Genomic DNA, 14,193 nt, shown 5'->3' with positions numbered 1-14,193 from the left:
GTATGCTTGAGGGTTCTTATTATCAAATTATATGGTGACAAAAGACAGGGCAGCAATTGATACAACTTTTTAATTTTATAGTAATTATGAGCTGCAAGATCTAATTAAGAAAGAGATCTTAAAACTTCTAGCTTAGAAAAAAAAGGATAAGTTAAGTTCTATACCTTCATGAAAAAGAAACTGGTTTTTGAACGGCGGTTTTAACTAAAATATTGCTGCTGCAATTTCACCTGTTTGTACCTTTGTACCGATGTTTATAAACCTACAGATAAATTTATATCATTTAATTCACCTAAAAAAGAAAAAGATAAATGCAATTTAAAAAAGAAATTCATACTCTTTCATATGATACACTTGTCACAAGTTTAATGTAGGCTCCTGAGTTTATAAAAATGCTTACTCATTACTGATTTTCATAGTCAAGTACGATATACCCTATTCATGTCAAGGCATACCATAAAAAGTACAAAGACATAAGCTGTGAGTTATCTAGGAGTGATATATTACAATAGAATCTCAATGTAACGAAAAGAAAAGAAAATTGATTTATAATATCAAAAAAGATTTTGACAGAAAGTTCTTGTAGATGATGAGGAAGACAGTTGAATTAATTTCGTCAGTACGTTAGTTTTTGGAATTGTTTTCCGGGAAAATAACGGAACGAAATTGTTATGCGACTCCAGCAAGTCGCTTTTAAACTAAAGGTCATCCTCAATCAAAAATAAGCTGTCGTTGAAAATATCACTCATCTATGTTAAAGAGAAAGAAAAAGTAAAGGCTTAAATTAGCCTTTTGAAAAAAGCATGTGGTACCATGGTTTTAGAAGACCTTTCCAGATGGAAGTTATGTGTTCTAATAAAATGAAGCTCCGAAACTTGGGGCCAAAAAGACCCAAAAGACAATATGGCAAATTTTCGGTCCAAAAATGTGGCTTTTCTCCTGCCCAGATTTAATTACACTTGATTATTCAATACAGAGTGTTGTTAGAAAACAAGTTATGTAAAAAGTCCACTCTCAGCTTCAACTCTCAGATTTCTCAAAATATTCATTACAAGATCTTGGGAGTCTGTCAATAGAATACTCAGCAGTACTTGCCAGGCCTTCTGTTAACATCAAGCGACTGCCATTGAAAAAATAGAGATCTAGTTGAATCATGAGGAAAGCAAGGGATTCATTTCGAACTTTTTTTTTCATAAATACTACTCAGAAATTATAAATTTTTGTCTCTAAAGTTTTGTTAGTCTAGTAGTAAGAAAAAGACTTCGAATCGCTGCCGTCTCCTATAGTTTGTTTTCTTCTTTAAATAATATTTTATCTAGGTACTTAACATGAATTTTTTAATATTTACTTAACAATAGTTTACTAGTATTTTCTCATCGAATTCTGATGACACCTCTTTTGTGTGAATTTCAATTTACGATCAGTGTTCATATTATCATTTTTGTTTAATTATTACCACTATCATTAATAAAAGTTAAAATATGCAACAGATCATGTTGTGTAAGTAATAAAGTAACAACAATATTACATACAGCTATGCATAAAACTTTAATGGAAATGTTAGTTTCAATCAATCTTTTCTGTATTTTTTTTTTTTTAATTTAAAAAATCTGGAATATTTTTTGAATTGAAAAAAAATCGCTTTTTAGCGATTATTTAAATTTTTTGAGAACAAGATGGATTTGTGGAGTATTTATAATTTTTAGCAATATCTGAATACTGTTTATAGTAATGTCCATTTTCAGTAAAAATTTTAATAAGAAAATTAATTTCATCTTGAATGTTATATTCTGAACAAATTTTGTATGCTCCTGCTAAAAAACCTTTAAAAATACCACTGCGATATTCGGTGAAATAGATGATTTCGGTTTTATTAGACGATAATTCGTCTGACTTTTTTTCCCGTGAACTTTGGGAAGTCAGACGAGAAAACTTCGGTTATTTAAAAAAATGAATAATGGCGAAATATAATTACGTTTCGCATGTTAAGGACGGGGGTAATAGACTTTTTAAAAATCAACTATTTTCAACCAATTATCAACTACTTTGCCAAATATAAATATACGTCGAATATATTTTGTAAACCCGTATTTTGAACTTTCAAATTAATGTTTTTCACAGCCTGTTGGTCGGCAAACAAAACAATTTTTGCCATTGCTGAGAGCTATTAAAGCTTCTTTTTGGTAATCCTTTAAAGACTTAATAAAAAATAAATCACAAACTATTTTAAAAGCATACTCTAAATTATCCTTTTCGTTTGTCATATTGCTTTTGAATAGCACTGACAATTTAATTAACTAAATTTTAGCGCAACCTTTAATTAACCCCCCGAAACTTTACGATATTTCATTAAGATCATAGAAAAGCCGCAGGAACATATTTGTTCCGGTGTAGCGTTTTTAATTTACTGCCATTAAAATTTTACTGCGCAGCAAAATTCCAACGTAAAAATTTTACTGCGCAGTAAAATTTCAACGTTGGAATTTTACTGCTATCGTTATTTTTTTACTGACTTTTTTAATATACAGTTTCTGGCGTTTATTTTTTTGGCGTTTTCAAGATGTACAAAAATATTAACTTTCATGATATCAGGAAATACTTGAATGACAAAAAGTTTCCTGAAGGTGTAAATGAGAGAGGAAAAAAGGCAAACTTTAAAAGGCAATCTAAAAACTTTGCAATTATAGACAAAAAATTGATGTATTGCAAAAAAAATAAGGGAAAATGCATAGCTTTACATAAAAAAGTGAATCAAAATCTGGCCTGGAAAGTAAACTATCATTTAATGTATGCATTAAATAATAAAAGTTTCATTAAAAGAAAAATTGAAGTAGCCTTAGTTTTATAAAACATGTATATTTTTACCCGCCCCTCCCAAAAACTTTAACATCTCTTCTTTTCTTGATGACAGTAAAAAAATAACGAGCGTAGTAAATTTTTAACATTAAAATTTTACTGCGCAGTAAATTTTTAACATTAAAATTTTACTGCGCAGTAAAATTTTAACGCTATAATTTTACTGCGCAGTAAAATTTTAACGTTAAAAATTTACTGCGCAGTAAATTTTTAACGTTAAAATTTTACTGCGCAGTAAATTTTTAACGTTAAAATTTTACTGCGCAGTAAATTTTTAACGTTAAAATTTTACTGCGCAGTAAAATTATAACGTTAAAAATTTACTGCGCAGTAAAATTTCAACGGAGTAAAATATTAACATGACACCTGTAGATGAAAAATTGCATTAGCGCAAAAACCAAAGTTTTCTCGTCTGACTTCCCAAAGTGCACGGGAACTGTTCAAAGTTCCCGTGAACTTCCCAAAGTTCACGGGAAAAAAAAGTCAGACGAATTATCGTCTACGGTTTTATAAGCACGTTTGTAATTGCATTTTTACGGTGTATGGAAAACTCATATTTGTGAAGGAATTGATTGGTGGAAATACAAATATCTAAAAAAAATAATTGGTGTTGAGCATTTTCGTATTTGCATGTATATTGGATAGATTTATCTTGTGAATTTAAAAGTGCTAAAAAAGAATTTGCATCATTAATATTAGTAAATTGAGCATGGCTATCGTCAACGTAATGTTTATAAGTTTTTGGTGCAATATTGCTGCGACTGGGACAAATGTTTCCTCATCTTGCATTCGACGACATTTGCTAAAAGCTGGGTTAAGAGGGTGTGTTGCAGTTCGAAAGCCTTTACTACGCCGTGGCAATAAAAAAAAAAGACTTAAATATGCAAAACAGCATAATAATTGGACGCAAGGAATGTTAAACCGTGTACTATACACAGATGAATCAAAATTTGAATTGTTCGGTAGCAGAAGGCGACAGTATGTAAGAAGAAGGGTAGGAGAGGCTTATCGCCCTGATTGTCTAGATCCAACAATTAAGCATGGGGGAGGTTCTGTTTTAGTTTGGGGTTGTATTTCACCATCTGTAGTAGGTGATTTAATCAGATTGATGGCAAACTGACAGGAGAACAGTATAAGGAAATTTTAAGACATCATGCAATACCATCTAGAATGAGACTAATTGGTACAATGATCCCAAACATTCTTTCCGAATGGCCAAAAAATATTTACAGGACATGTGTGAGGAGGGAGTTCTCGAAGTAATGAACTGGCCTCCGCAAAGTCCAGATTTGAACATTATTGAACATGTTTGGGATTTTTTGGATAAAAAAAGGCTGAATATAACCCCAAAAATGTCGAAGAATGTTTTCGAATATCAAAAAGAGAGTGGGACAATATTCCACAAAATTTCATTACAAATTTATATGAATCAATTCCCAGGAGATTCGCTTCTGTGATCAACGCAAAAGGCTGACATACGAAGTATTTATTGTTCTTTCTTTTTGTATCATTTTTCATCAAATTATTTCTAGATATTTTTGTTTATAGTTTATGTGTCTAAAAACCTAATTTTTTTTTACTTCATAAGTCCTTTATATTTTTACGATAAAATCAAAAATAATTAAAAAATTATGGTGGGCTAAAACTTATTCACAGTACTGTATATATATATATATATATATATATATATATATATATATATATATATATATATATATATATATATATATATATATATATATATATATATATATATATATATATATAGGGGAAAGGTGCCTATGATGGCATAGCGCCTATGATGGCATACTGGTCATATTTCCAAAAATATTAGTTTTGTTGCATATGTGATTAGACCAACATGTGCATATTAGTAATTCATTACTTCTGGTAAAAATTCGTCCCTCTGTCATAAATAATGCTTTTGTAATCAACGAACATAAATTTTCGCATGTGATGTTGTAGTTTTAATGCCCTCGTATATTCAGGATTACGATTTTATTATACATCATACAGAAGTGAAATTTTCATGCATTTCATCTGCAGGCTTTGTACATTTATTAGAATACTTATTTTAATGCTATGTGTAGAATAAGGTAGACACAGCTTGTTTTAATAAATATGGTGACTCTTTCCTATGATGGCATACCGAGGAGTTGCCAAGATAGGAAAGTCTGCAAAATGAATTGAAAAAAATGCCTGAAACATAATTTTATGCTCATAAAAAGGTGATCAAGCTAAGAACAAAGATGAAATACAAGAGTTTCAGAAACCAACACATTTGGAAATGAGGTCTCCCCCATCAGAAGCTTCCATATAGATTGGATCTTCTGTTTCAACAAAAGGATAAGATCTGTTATACAAAAGTAGTGTCTGGTGCCTTTAGCAATCCCTAAAATCAAATTGAAAAGGGCACGAAAACGTGGGAAAACTGGACCTCTGAATACCACACCGGATATCCAACATAACAAAGAAAAGGAAAAATTTGTTAGAAAAACAAAAAGAAAGACAACTGTTGAAGAAAAATACTACAGTGAGGAGATTAAAGGAAGAAATAATAAAACAATATACAAACTACTATGGTTGGGAGAAATATAGTGCTCAATTTGTTAGCAAGCTTCAAAAACTCTTTAACTGGACATTGAAAACTAATCAAATATTTGTAATAATGTAATTCAGTACACAAACTTTTAATTACAATCAAAACAGTTTTTAAATATATTTTTAATAGTCATTATATTTGAGGTTATAAAACATCTGTATAAAACACACACACCCATATACACAATAGATGTTTAAACTAAACCAATTGTTAACAAACTAGGTTTTAGGTTTTAACGCTGCTGTTCTTAGTACATGTTTCACGCTTCAATTCCAGCAATGTGTTGTCAATTCCTAAAGGTAAATATAACATAAAATACAATAAAGAAAATATGGAACCTAAATTATATAAATAGTATGAAATGAAAATAAAATTTTACAAAGTACCTTTAAGAAATATTGCTATTGCTAATTCCTGATTTATAAATTGATAATAGAAATTTTTTTATTTTTTTTATTTCTGATACCATTTTCTAAAGATAAAGTTCGATGCAACAACTAAATAATATCTTTAATAAAAATGTGTAAAAAAAGATAATCTTACCTGATAACTGAAAGGTTCTATAATTTCCACATACTTCAAAACCTGTCAGGAAAAAAATAAAAAAAAGATCTCCAACTTAAATAACCATAAATTAAAACAAAAATAAATAAGCTCACCAAAAGAGATGCAAATAACAATATCAGAATTTCAATTTGATACCACATTCCTCGTGTCTAAGTAGTAAATTCTAAACGAATATAAACAAGGCATACATAAACTTAGTTGTACCCAACCGAAATAAATATCCCCATCAAAAGAAATGCAAATCAAAATCTAATTTTTAATTTTACAACTAATTTAAACTTACAGCGTGATATTGCATACCATGTGTCTAAAATAGCAAATTATAAGGATATAAACAAGCCATATAAAGATAATTGTGTAACTAACCATTTAGTTTACACTAAAACTGTGTAACTACAAAAAAGCTGGCAAATTAAACTTATTGCAACAAACCTTTTATCTACGATGTAAATGTGATTTAAAGATCCTGTAAACAAAAAATATTGTTAACAACTCATTTTTTACAATATTTGTCTGATGTAACTGACAAATTTATTTTTAAAAAAATACAATAACAAGGAACAGATAACTGTAATACTTGAACATGATTAAGCCATTGTAAGCTGATGTCCATGTAAGTCCTTAACTTGCTTAAACTACATATTAAAGCTAAAAACATATAAGATAATAATACAAATATTAAAAATTATAACACATCTATATATATTTTTTATAGTTAAATGATTATAAAAAAAACAATTCAAAACTTTATTATTTTTTATGTAAAGTACTTTAATATGCTGACAAATCAAACTCTAACAAACAAGATTTAAAAAATAATTTATCAAAAAAATATCTTTTTATTTTTTATTTTTAAAAATTTATATATATATATATATATATATATATATATATATATATATATATATATATATATATATATATATATATCAATATCAATCAATATCAATATATTTTGTGTTAAGGATATTACAAAAAGCACAGGTCATTGCAAATAGTAATTCACTAATAAAACGCAATGACCTAAATAATATAAAGAAAAGAGAAGAGAAAAACATAAGAAAGAAACTAGTCACATAGCAAAAGTGGAACTTTACAAAAATTTATAAGTAACACTTATAAAACAGACTTTTAAAAGAGTTAAAATATAGGTCAAATAGCTATTATAATGTATTCACATATACATACATATATATACATATACACAAATAAGAAATTATAATATGTACATAAACATAAAGAAAAAAGTTATAGAGGTAAAGAATGAAGTTAAGCGTAACTTTTTTGGTAAAAATGATGGAGTGACGTTAAGAACAGATTCTTGGATCTAAGGATAAAATGTTTTTAGGGTGTACGGAAGGGTGTTCCAAGAAAGGATACCCTGATATGTAATGGAATTTATTCCATGTTTAGTTGTCTGTTTTATATATATATATATATATATATATATATATATATATATATATATATATATATATATATAGACACACACACATATATACATACATACACTTGAACAAAATAAAATGACTGCTGGCTTTCATAATGTTTTCTTAACTTTATGAAACTAAATTATTATACATCTTTGTAAAGAGCTTTAAATCAGTATTACAATGGTGAAAATTTCATAAAAAACTAATGATTCTACTAAAAGTTATGCCCATTTAAGTGACAAAAATTCATTATAAGGAATGCTTAAGAAAACTGCAACCAACCTAAAAAATTAGCGTTCGGCTTACGGTGGTTTTATAATTGAACTTCATTGTTTAGTTTATAGCGCATTACTTTGCCTCGGTTATATTTTTATTCAACTAATAACAGAATATGGTTTTTTTTGTGTGTGTTTGTGTGTAAATCACGATTTGAATACTTTAAAAAATCACCATTATTTTAAATAAAGTTTAATTTTTCTAAAAAAACAATTTTTTAATGAATAAAAAAGTCAAATACACAAAATGCTCATAACTGCGAATCCCCCCCCCCCCCCCCAACCTCTACAACAGAAGAATATTTGGTACCTTTACTGCGTGGAAAAATAGAATATGAGCGTGTCGTTATTTTTTAATGAAATTTGGCAGGTACATAGAAAATAGATATATAAAATTGATTCAAAAGTTAGAAAAAAAACCCATCACTCCTTCAATGCCAATTCACTTCCAGAACAGGAATGAAGTTTTCAATAGCAATGAAATCACTAAAAAAGTTAGTAAGTGCAAAAAAAAAACAAATTGCAGTAAATTTACAACACTCTACTTTTAAAATATTATCTAAGTCAATATGAAATTCTAAAAAAAAGACGAGAAAAATCCATCCATACGACACCTACCTCGAGCACGCGGTGAAAAAATGGTCACAGATTTTATCTTTAAAATCGGTGCCGAAAATCGCAGATACGCACGTACCAAATTAATGGAATTTCGAAGACTACGTAATTTGTTAACTTTATTCCGTTAATTTTGTTGTTTTTGGAAACGAATTACTTCGTTAATTTAACGGAGACACGCAATCCGTTACTTTTTCTAACGGATTGTTTTTAGAGTGTACCAAGGACGTATTAATAGATGGACGTTCAACGCATTGTTTCATAAAAAAGATATGCGTGTTACGCTTTGTTTAGATAACAAAAGCGAAACAATAGGTGATAATTGCGAAACCGGGGAGTATTTTTATTTTTTTCGACGTCGGAAAAAGATGGTCTCGACTATCCAATAAAAATATTTTTAAAAGTATTTTACTGAGCATCGATACATAAAATGAGTATGACAGAAAACTTTGCTATTAATCAAGATTATTCTTTTTTGCTTGAAAATATTGATAACCAAATTGAATTAGTTGTGGATGATTTTATTGAGATAGATCTTGAAGAGTTGGCGGAATTGTTATCAGAGGATTTTGAATTGGAGCTCATACCACCAGCAATTCCTACAGAGAAGCTGATTGCAGAAGAAACCAAAATGCTGAAAAAAACAGAAAAACGCTTAATAACTAAATTTACCTGTCTGAAATGTTACAATAAATATCTTAGAGAATCGAATTTTAAAAAGCATGAAAAGAAATGTTACATTGACACTAAAGGTGTGCTTATACTCACATGTTGTGGAGCTTAACGCCTAAACAGGTGCTAATTTATATTTGCAAATACTCCCAGATTATGAAAATGTTGTAATAACTTTTAATTTTGATTTTAGAAATTATTCAAAACTGTAAATTTTTGTAATGTACTATTGAACTTCCATATAGAAGAATGCAAGTTGTCTTTATTACATTTTTTACATATACTGGTGTAAGAAAATGTACACAGTTAAAAAATGGCTAGTTAAAGGTAATAGATGATTGACATTTCTCTTTAACCTGGGTTCCATTACAGCCAAGTTAGTATGGTAGATGGTGCTAAAATCACAACAGACTTCTAAACATATTAATGAACAACCTTTATGTCTAATAACTTTAAAGTTTTCAACTGTATTACCTTCTCTCGTTTCAATTATTCCAACATCCTCATTTGATGTGCTTCGGAAATTTTTAAAATCAGAAAATTTATTTCTGATTAGAAAAAAAGATAGTGGAAGTCATTATTACATTTACAGATGTTTATGCATGAAATGTTGGAGAATATAATATTAGCAGATTGAAGATTTAGTTGATCTGGAAGAGATTTGTTAATGTTAATGGATAATGGCACTTCACGATTTAAAACAATTACTCTCCACATGCCATTTGATTGGCGATAACTATTGATTTTAACTATTACAAAATAATTTTGGTTATTTTCATTGTAACAGTCAAAACCATGTTTTGATGCAAATGGTTTTAACCGTTGATGAATATTTATCGCATGTACTTTTTTATTTCTTCCAACTCTTGTGAGTGTGTTACATACATAACAGGTTTTTGTGTGTTCAGAAAAAGTGAAGAATTTATCATTCCTCTCAACTTCAAAGCCTTTTTTTGATTTTAAATCTAACCTGTATAAGACCATATAACATGATTTGCATAAATATTCAGGATGAACTTTTTGATAGTCTGAGGTTGTATCCAGCTTGTAAAAGCTAAGAATTGCTTGTTTATAGATAACAACAGGTTTTATTTGATAGTGACTATCCTGCTTTATTATGCAGCCACACTTTCTACATAAATGTTTTAAATATTCCTCATGAAGACTCATTATTTATCCTGTAATGAGATAATAAATATGAATATAAAATTACTTCTTTTGATATAATATTTAGAAAAGGTTAAAAATAAGGCTATACATCACTTGTAGAAGGCTCAAGAATATGCAACTAAAAGTATGGTCTTATCATTTTTATTACTTTATTATAGTAATAATTAAAAAAATAAGATCATTATAACTTAAAGTAGCTCTACATGACAGTTTACAAATGCTTAAACAAAAATGCTCATTAAAAATACATACTTTATATATCTTTCCAACTCCTGAAACGAATAGTATTTTATGAACTTTAAGATGCTTTTAGTTATAATACCTTTAGACAAAATGCAGTTTAGGTATCGAAAGTAATACATTTTTTAACTAGGTCGTTCACGAAAAAAAATCACAAATTCAAGAGAAAAAAAAAAGCGAGGCAAAAAAGTTCGACATTTCCGACAAAAATAAGAATTACTCTCTGATTTGAACCTTAAAGTGGGAAGCATAATCTGAGAGTGGGGTGAAAAGAGCATTAAAAATATCTTTTTCGACCTTTAAACTATATCATAGCAGGTTCAATTTAATAAGGAAAATTTGTTTCACTTTACTCTATCCATTCTAGTAAACCAAACATAGCCTTTTTGCAAAAGCCTAGTTTTAGACGTCAAAGTTTTAACACAGCTAAATTTTTATTAAGCAAAGTTCATAGCTCAAATCAACCTTTTTCAGATTTGTGAACTATTCTTGATTAATTTTTTTGTTTTTTATAACCATAAGCTTCAGTAAATGCCTAATTATAATGGGTTTACTGTGGAAGGTTTTTTGACGGAAATTTGACGAGTAGAAGTCGGAGTATCTGTATCATGAATTTAGAAAATTGACGGTAACACGCATAGTTTTTGGCTAATTGGCGGCACCTTTGATCTATAACAATGCGTTGAACGTCCATCTATTAATACGTCCTTGAGTGTACGAAGACAAAAAAAAGAGCGCTCACACGTACATGAGGTGACAGGCATACATAGTAAAATTTTTTCCAGCTTTACAAGCTCGGGAATCAGTGGAATTAATCGAGGAAAGACACTATCATGGTCTACAAGCTCATTCAAAACTGATTCAAAATCAATTGAATTTAGCAAAATCTATAAATATTTAGCGATGGAGCTGTAGTCTTCTATAATCTTCAAAGTCATCATTGTAAAAAGCCTCAACGAATCCAACTTCCAAGCACTGACCAATGAAAAATTTTTCTACATTTGCTAAATGCTCAGTGATCTCAGTCGGTTCGAAACGGGTCGCGAATCCCGTTATAACACAATCCAGAGATGCATAGAAAAGCTGGTAGTAGTAGTTCTCTGGAATCGTAGCAAAGTATGGAATTCCACTTCCAGTAAATTTTTAAGTAATTTTACGTTTCCGTGGCATCTCTGGTTTGTCAAGTAAACTACATTCTGCTGCTACAAGATTGCATCCCATGAGACTTTGAAGCGAGTATCATCCCGGGCTTCTTTTAACACCCCCTTAAGCGTGTTGATTATATTTCTTGCTTTGCAAAAATTAGGCAGAATTATCAGAATGATTTTCAAAATCCTCTAACCAGTTGAAAATGGCGGAATAGTTACTCGTAATAGATATAATGGACGGTTTTCTAAGGATCCATCAAGTGGGGCAGAATGGCCGCAGTGATGTTCCGCTTTCTACATCCTCTACATTTCAAAATTTATTGAAACATACCAATCGTTTTGGAGATCCACGGGTAAATGCAATAGATGATTGCACTAAATTCATAACATTCCTGATCTCTGTTTAATTTTCAACAGAATCTTGTGCTACCAAGTTGAGATAATGAGCGCGGCAGTGCACGTAAAAAGCTCGCTCTTCTTTCCCACTCATTAAAGTCTGCAATCCATAGATACTTCCAGACATGTTAGACAATCCGTCAAAAGATTGGCCCCGAAAATTTTGAATCAACAGGTTAAATCAACACAAAACGTCCATTAAACAGTTCTTGAGGTTCTCGGTTCGCTAAAATCCCATTAAAAGCTCCTCAATTTTAAATTATTCATTAACACGTCGAATGCAGATCGAAACTTGTTCTTTCGCGGACATATCCGCTGTTTCATCGGCCATCAAACTAAAAACTTGTGATTCCCTTATACTTTCGCATAGCTTACGAAGCGTTGTGTGAGCAAAGTCTTGTAGGATTTCGTTTTCAATTTCAGGCGAGAGACACTTTTGCTTCTCAGGACGATTCAACCATTTCTTCAGTTCCAGAGGATCGTCTGCGCGTAGTTTGAGTAGCATGCAAAAGTTTGAATTATTTTTAACCTTTCCACGAATGGCATGGTCTTTCGTCCCCTAATACACTAAGAAGAAACATTTAGTTATCCAGTAAATAAATTTAATGATTGATAGTTAATCTAAATTTTTACTTAAAAGTCAATGTACTGTTGAACAATTAAAAATTTTTTTTGATTAAAATGATTTTTAATTCAAAGCTTTTAAATAATTAATACAAGTAATACTGCCAAAGTTATCAAAGAAAAAAAAAATACTAAACGAACGTTTAACTCACACAACTCTTTAGTTTATGTAGTTCCATTAATTTGCTTTTTGTTACGTTTTTACAGATCTCAAACTCCCTTGAAATGCATCAGAAGCGTGGAATTTCTTAAATTCGAAAAATAATATAAACATTTGAAAGCTTAAACTTTTGAAAATCACAATAGGTATCTGCAGAAATACTATAATCGTTTTTAAATTGTTATATTTGTTAATGTTTTAGTATACTATGGTTTTTATTTTTTAAATATTTTTGAAAGCTTGGTGAATTTTCCCGGGTGAGGCAAAGCCCCAGCGACAAATTTCCGAATGGGGCTTGAGCCCCTGAGCCCCAGCGCGTTCTACGCCTATGGTAAATAAGTTGAAATATAATCTTTGAACTCAACAAATGCACATAAAACAGTTTTAAAACATTTATTTTTTGTTCTGTTTATTTTTCCGAATTTCTAAAGAAGAATTCACTACAACTTTATACTATTACTAACCCTACGAGAAAAAAATGTTACATTTTACATAATTACTACGTTTACATAATTATTTATTTTTAACGTAGTAATTAACAGTAATTATCACGTAAAACCCCGCAGATTAAAAAAAAAAATTCTTTTTTTTGCAACTCCCAACTCGGTTTTATTCTTAATTTTGGAATGGAGCGCAAATATTATGTTGAAAAACAAAATGAAAACAATAGTCACCTGATGCAGATGATTATTCTGCTTATATTTAGTGCTTATGCTGACAGATTTGCTTACTAAAAGAAGAGATAAAATGTTCATTTGGAGGATTTCATTTGTACTATACGAGAAGATAACTATTTTTTTGTTTCATACATTTGAAACTACCTAAATGATATATAGGATAAAAGGTGTCCCGACATTGATGAAGCTTTTTTGGTGGGGATACAAAATCACCATCACAAAAGTCTACATGAATGTCCTGCATGAGGAGAAATCGTTCCTGTATTTTACAATATAAGCTATAAGTACAAGGCAAACTGCTGTAAACTAATATTTAATAAAATATTAAATAACTTGCTATAATTTGCTTTTTGTGTGAAAAGTTAACATCAATTCAAACTCTAAAAAAGTAGCTCCAAGATAAAAAAAACTATGAATATAACAAATTCAGTAACACAGTTTTTGGATGGTAAAAAAACCTCAACGAAATTTGCAAAAGTTATTTAAAAATGCCGCTCTCGGTGTCTAGAATTACAAAAATACTTATAAAATTTACAAGTAAACTAATAACAAAATTTGAATTTTTATTTTTAACGAACTTTTTTTAGCTTATTTTAAAAAAATAATGTAAATAAACGTAGATTGAAAGCGAGACTGCAACATATTCTTGTTGATACATCATTTGCGATGCATTTATTTCTTAAACTTCACTAACTTTCTACCGCCAATTTCTTCACAAGCTGCCATTTTGAACATGTCTAACAGATTTAACGCGGCAA

General features: G+C 29.6%; 1 protein-coding gene, 1 long non-coding RNA gene and 1 pseudogene across 9 annotated transcripts in view; all 3 read right to left on the bottom strand.

Moving 5' to 3' along the window:
• Positions 1–668, bottom strand: part of LOC145188986 (WD repeat-containing protein 48-like) — a 13,126-nt gene extending 12,458 nt beyond the window's left edge. The window contains exons 1-2 of one of the 3 annotated variants that reach the window (XM_090086837.1): positions 338–668; positions 165–262 (exon numbers count right to left, since the gene is read on the bottom strand). The gene's annotated coding sequence lies outside the window, so the exon portion shown is untranslated. Of the gene's footprint in view, positions 1–164; positions 298–337 lie in introns of those variants that run through there. The other 2 variants (XM_090086838.1, XM_090086840.1) reach the window with 2 other exon arrangements.
• A 4,875-nt stretch (positions 669–5,543) lies between these two features.
• On the bottom strand, positions 5,544–6,813 carry LOC149888757 (uncharacterized). Of its 5 annotated transcripts, XR_016452749.1 has the most exons (7): positions 6,603–6,813; positions 6,458–6,491; positions 6,309–6,332; positions 6,118–6,188; positions 6,002–6,043; positions 5,845–5,930; positions 5,544–5,751 (listed from the first exon to the last, which is right to left on the bottom strand). It is a non-coding gene; the product is annotated as an uncharacterized LOC149888757 (long non-coding RNA). The 5 variants fall into 5 exon arrangements; XR_016452750.1 differs by lacking the exon at positions 6,002–6,043 and having other exon boundaries at positions 6,603–6,811; XR_016452747.1 differs by having other exon boundaries at positions 6,002–6,188; positions 6,603–6,810.
• A 2,481-nt stretch (positions 6,814–9,294) lies between these two features.
• LOC145187094 (uncharacterized) lies at positions 9,295–10,567 on the bottom strand (annotated as a pseudogene). Its single transcript, XR_016452423.1, has 2 exons — positions 10,443–10,567; positions 9,295–10,198 (listed from the first exon to the last, which is right to left on the bottom strand). The product of XR_016452423.1 is annotated as an uncharacterized LOC145187094 (transcript).
• Positions 10,568–14,193: the final 3,626 nt, after the last annotated feature.

This window comes from Hydra viridissima, unplaced genomic scaffold, assembly GCF_058129835.1.
Source record: "Hydra viridissima isolate aposymbiotic clone 2 unplaced genomic scaffold, HvirCarnegie_v1 scaffold_5, whole genome shotgun sequence".
In the NCBI taxonomy this organism is placed as follows: Eukaryota; Metazoa; Cnidaria; class Hydrozoa; order Anthoathecata; family Hydridae; genus Hydra; species Hydra viridissima.
This window is presented reverse-complemented; position numbering and strand designations above follow the sequence as displayed.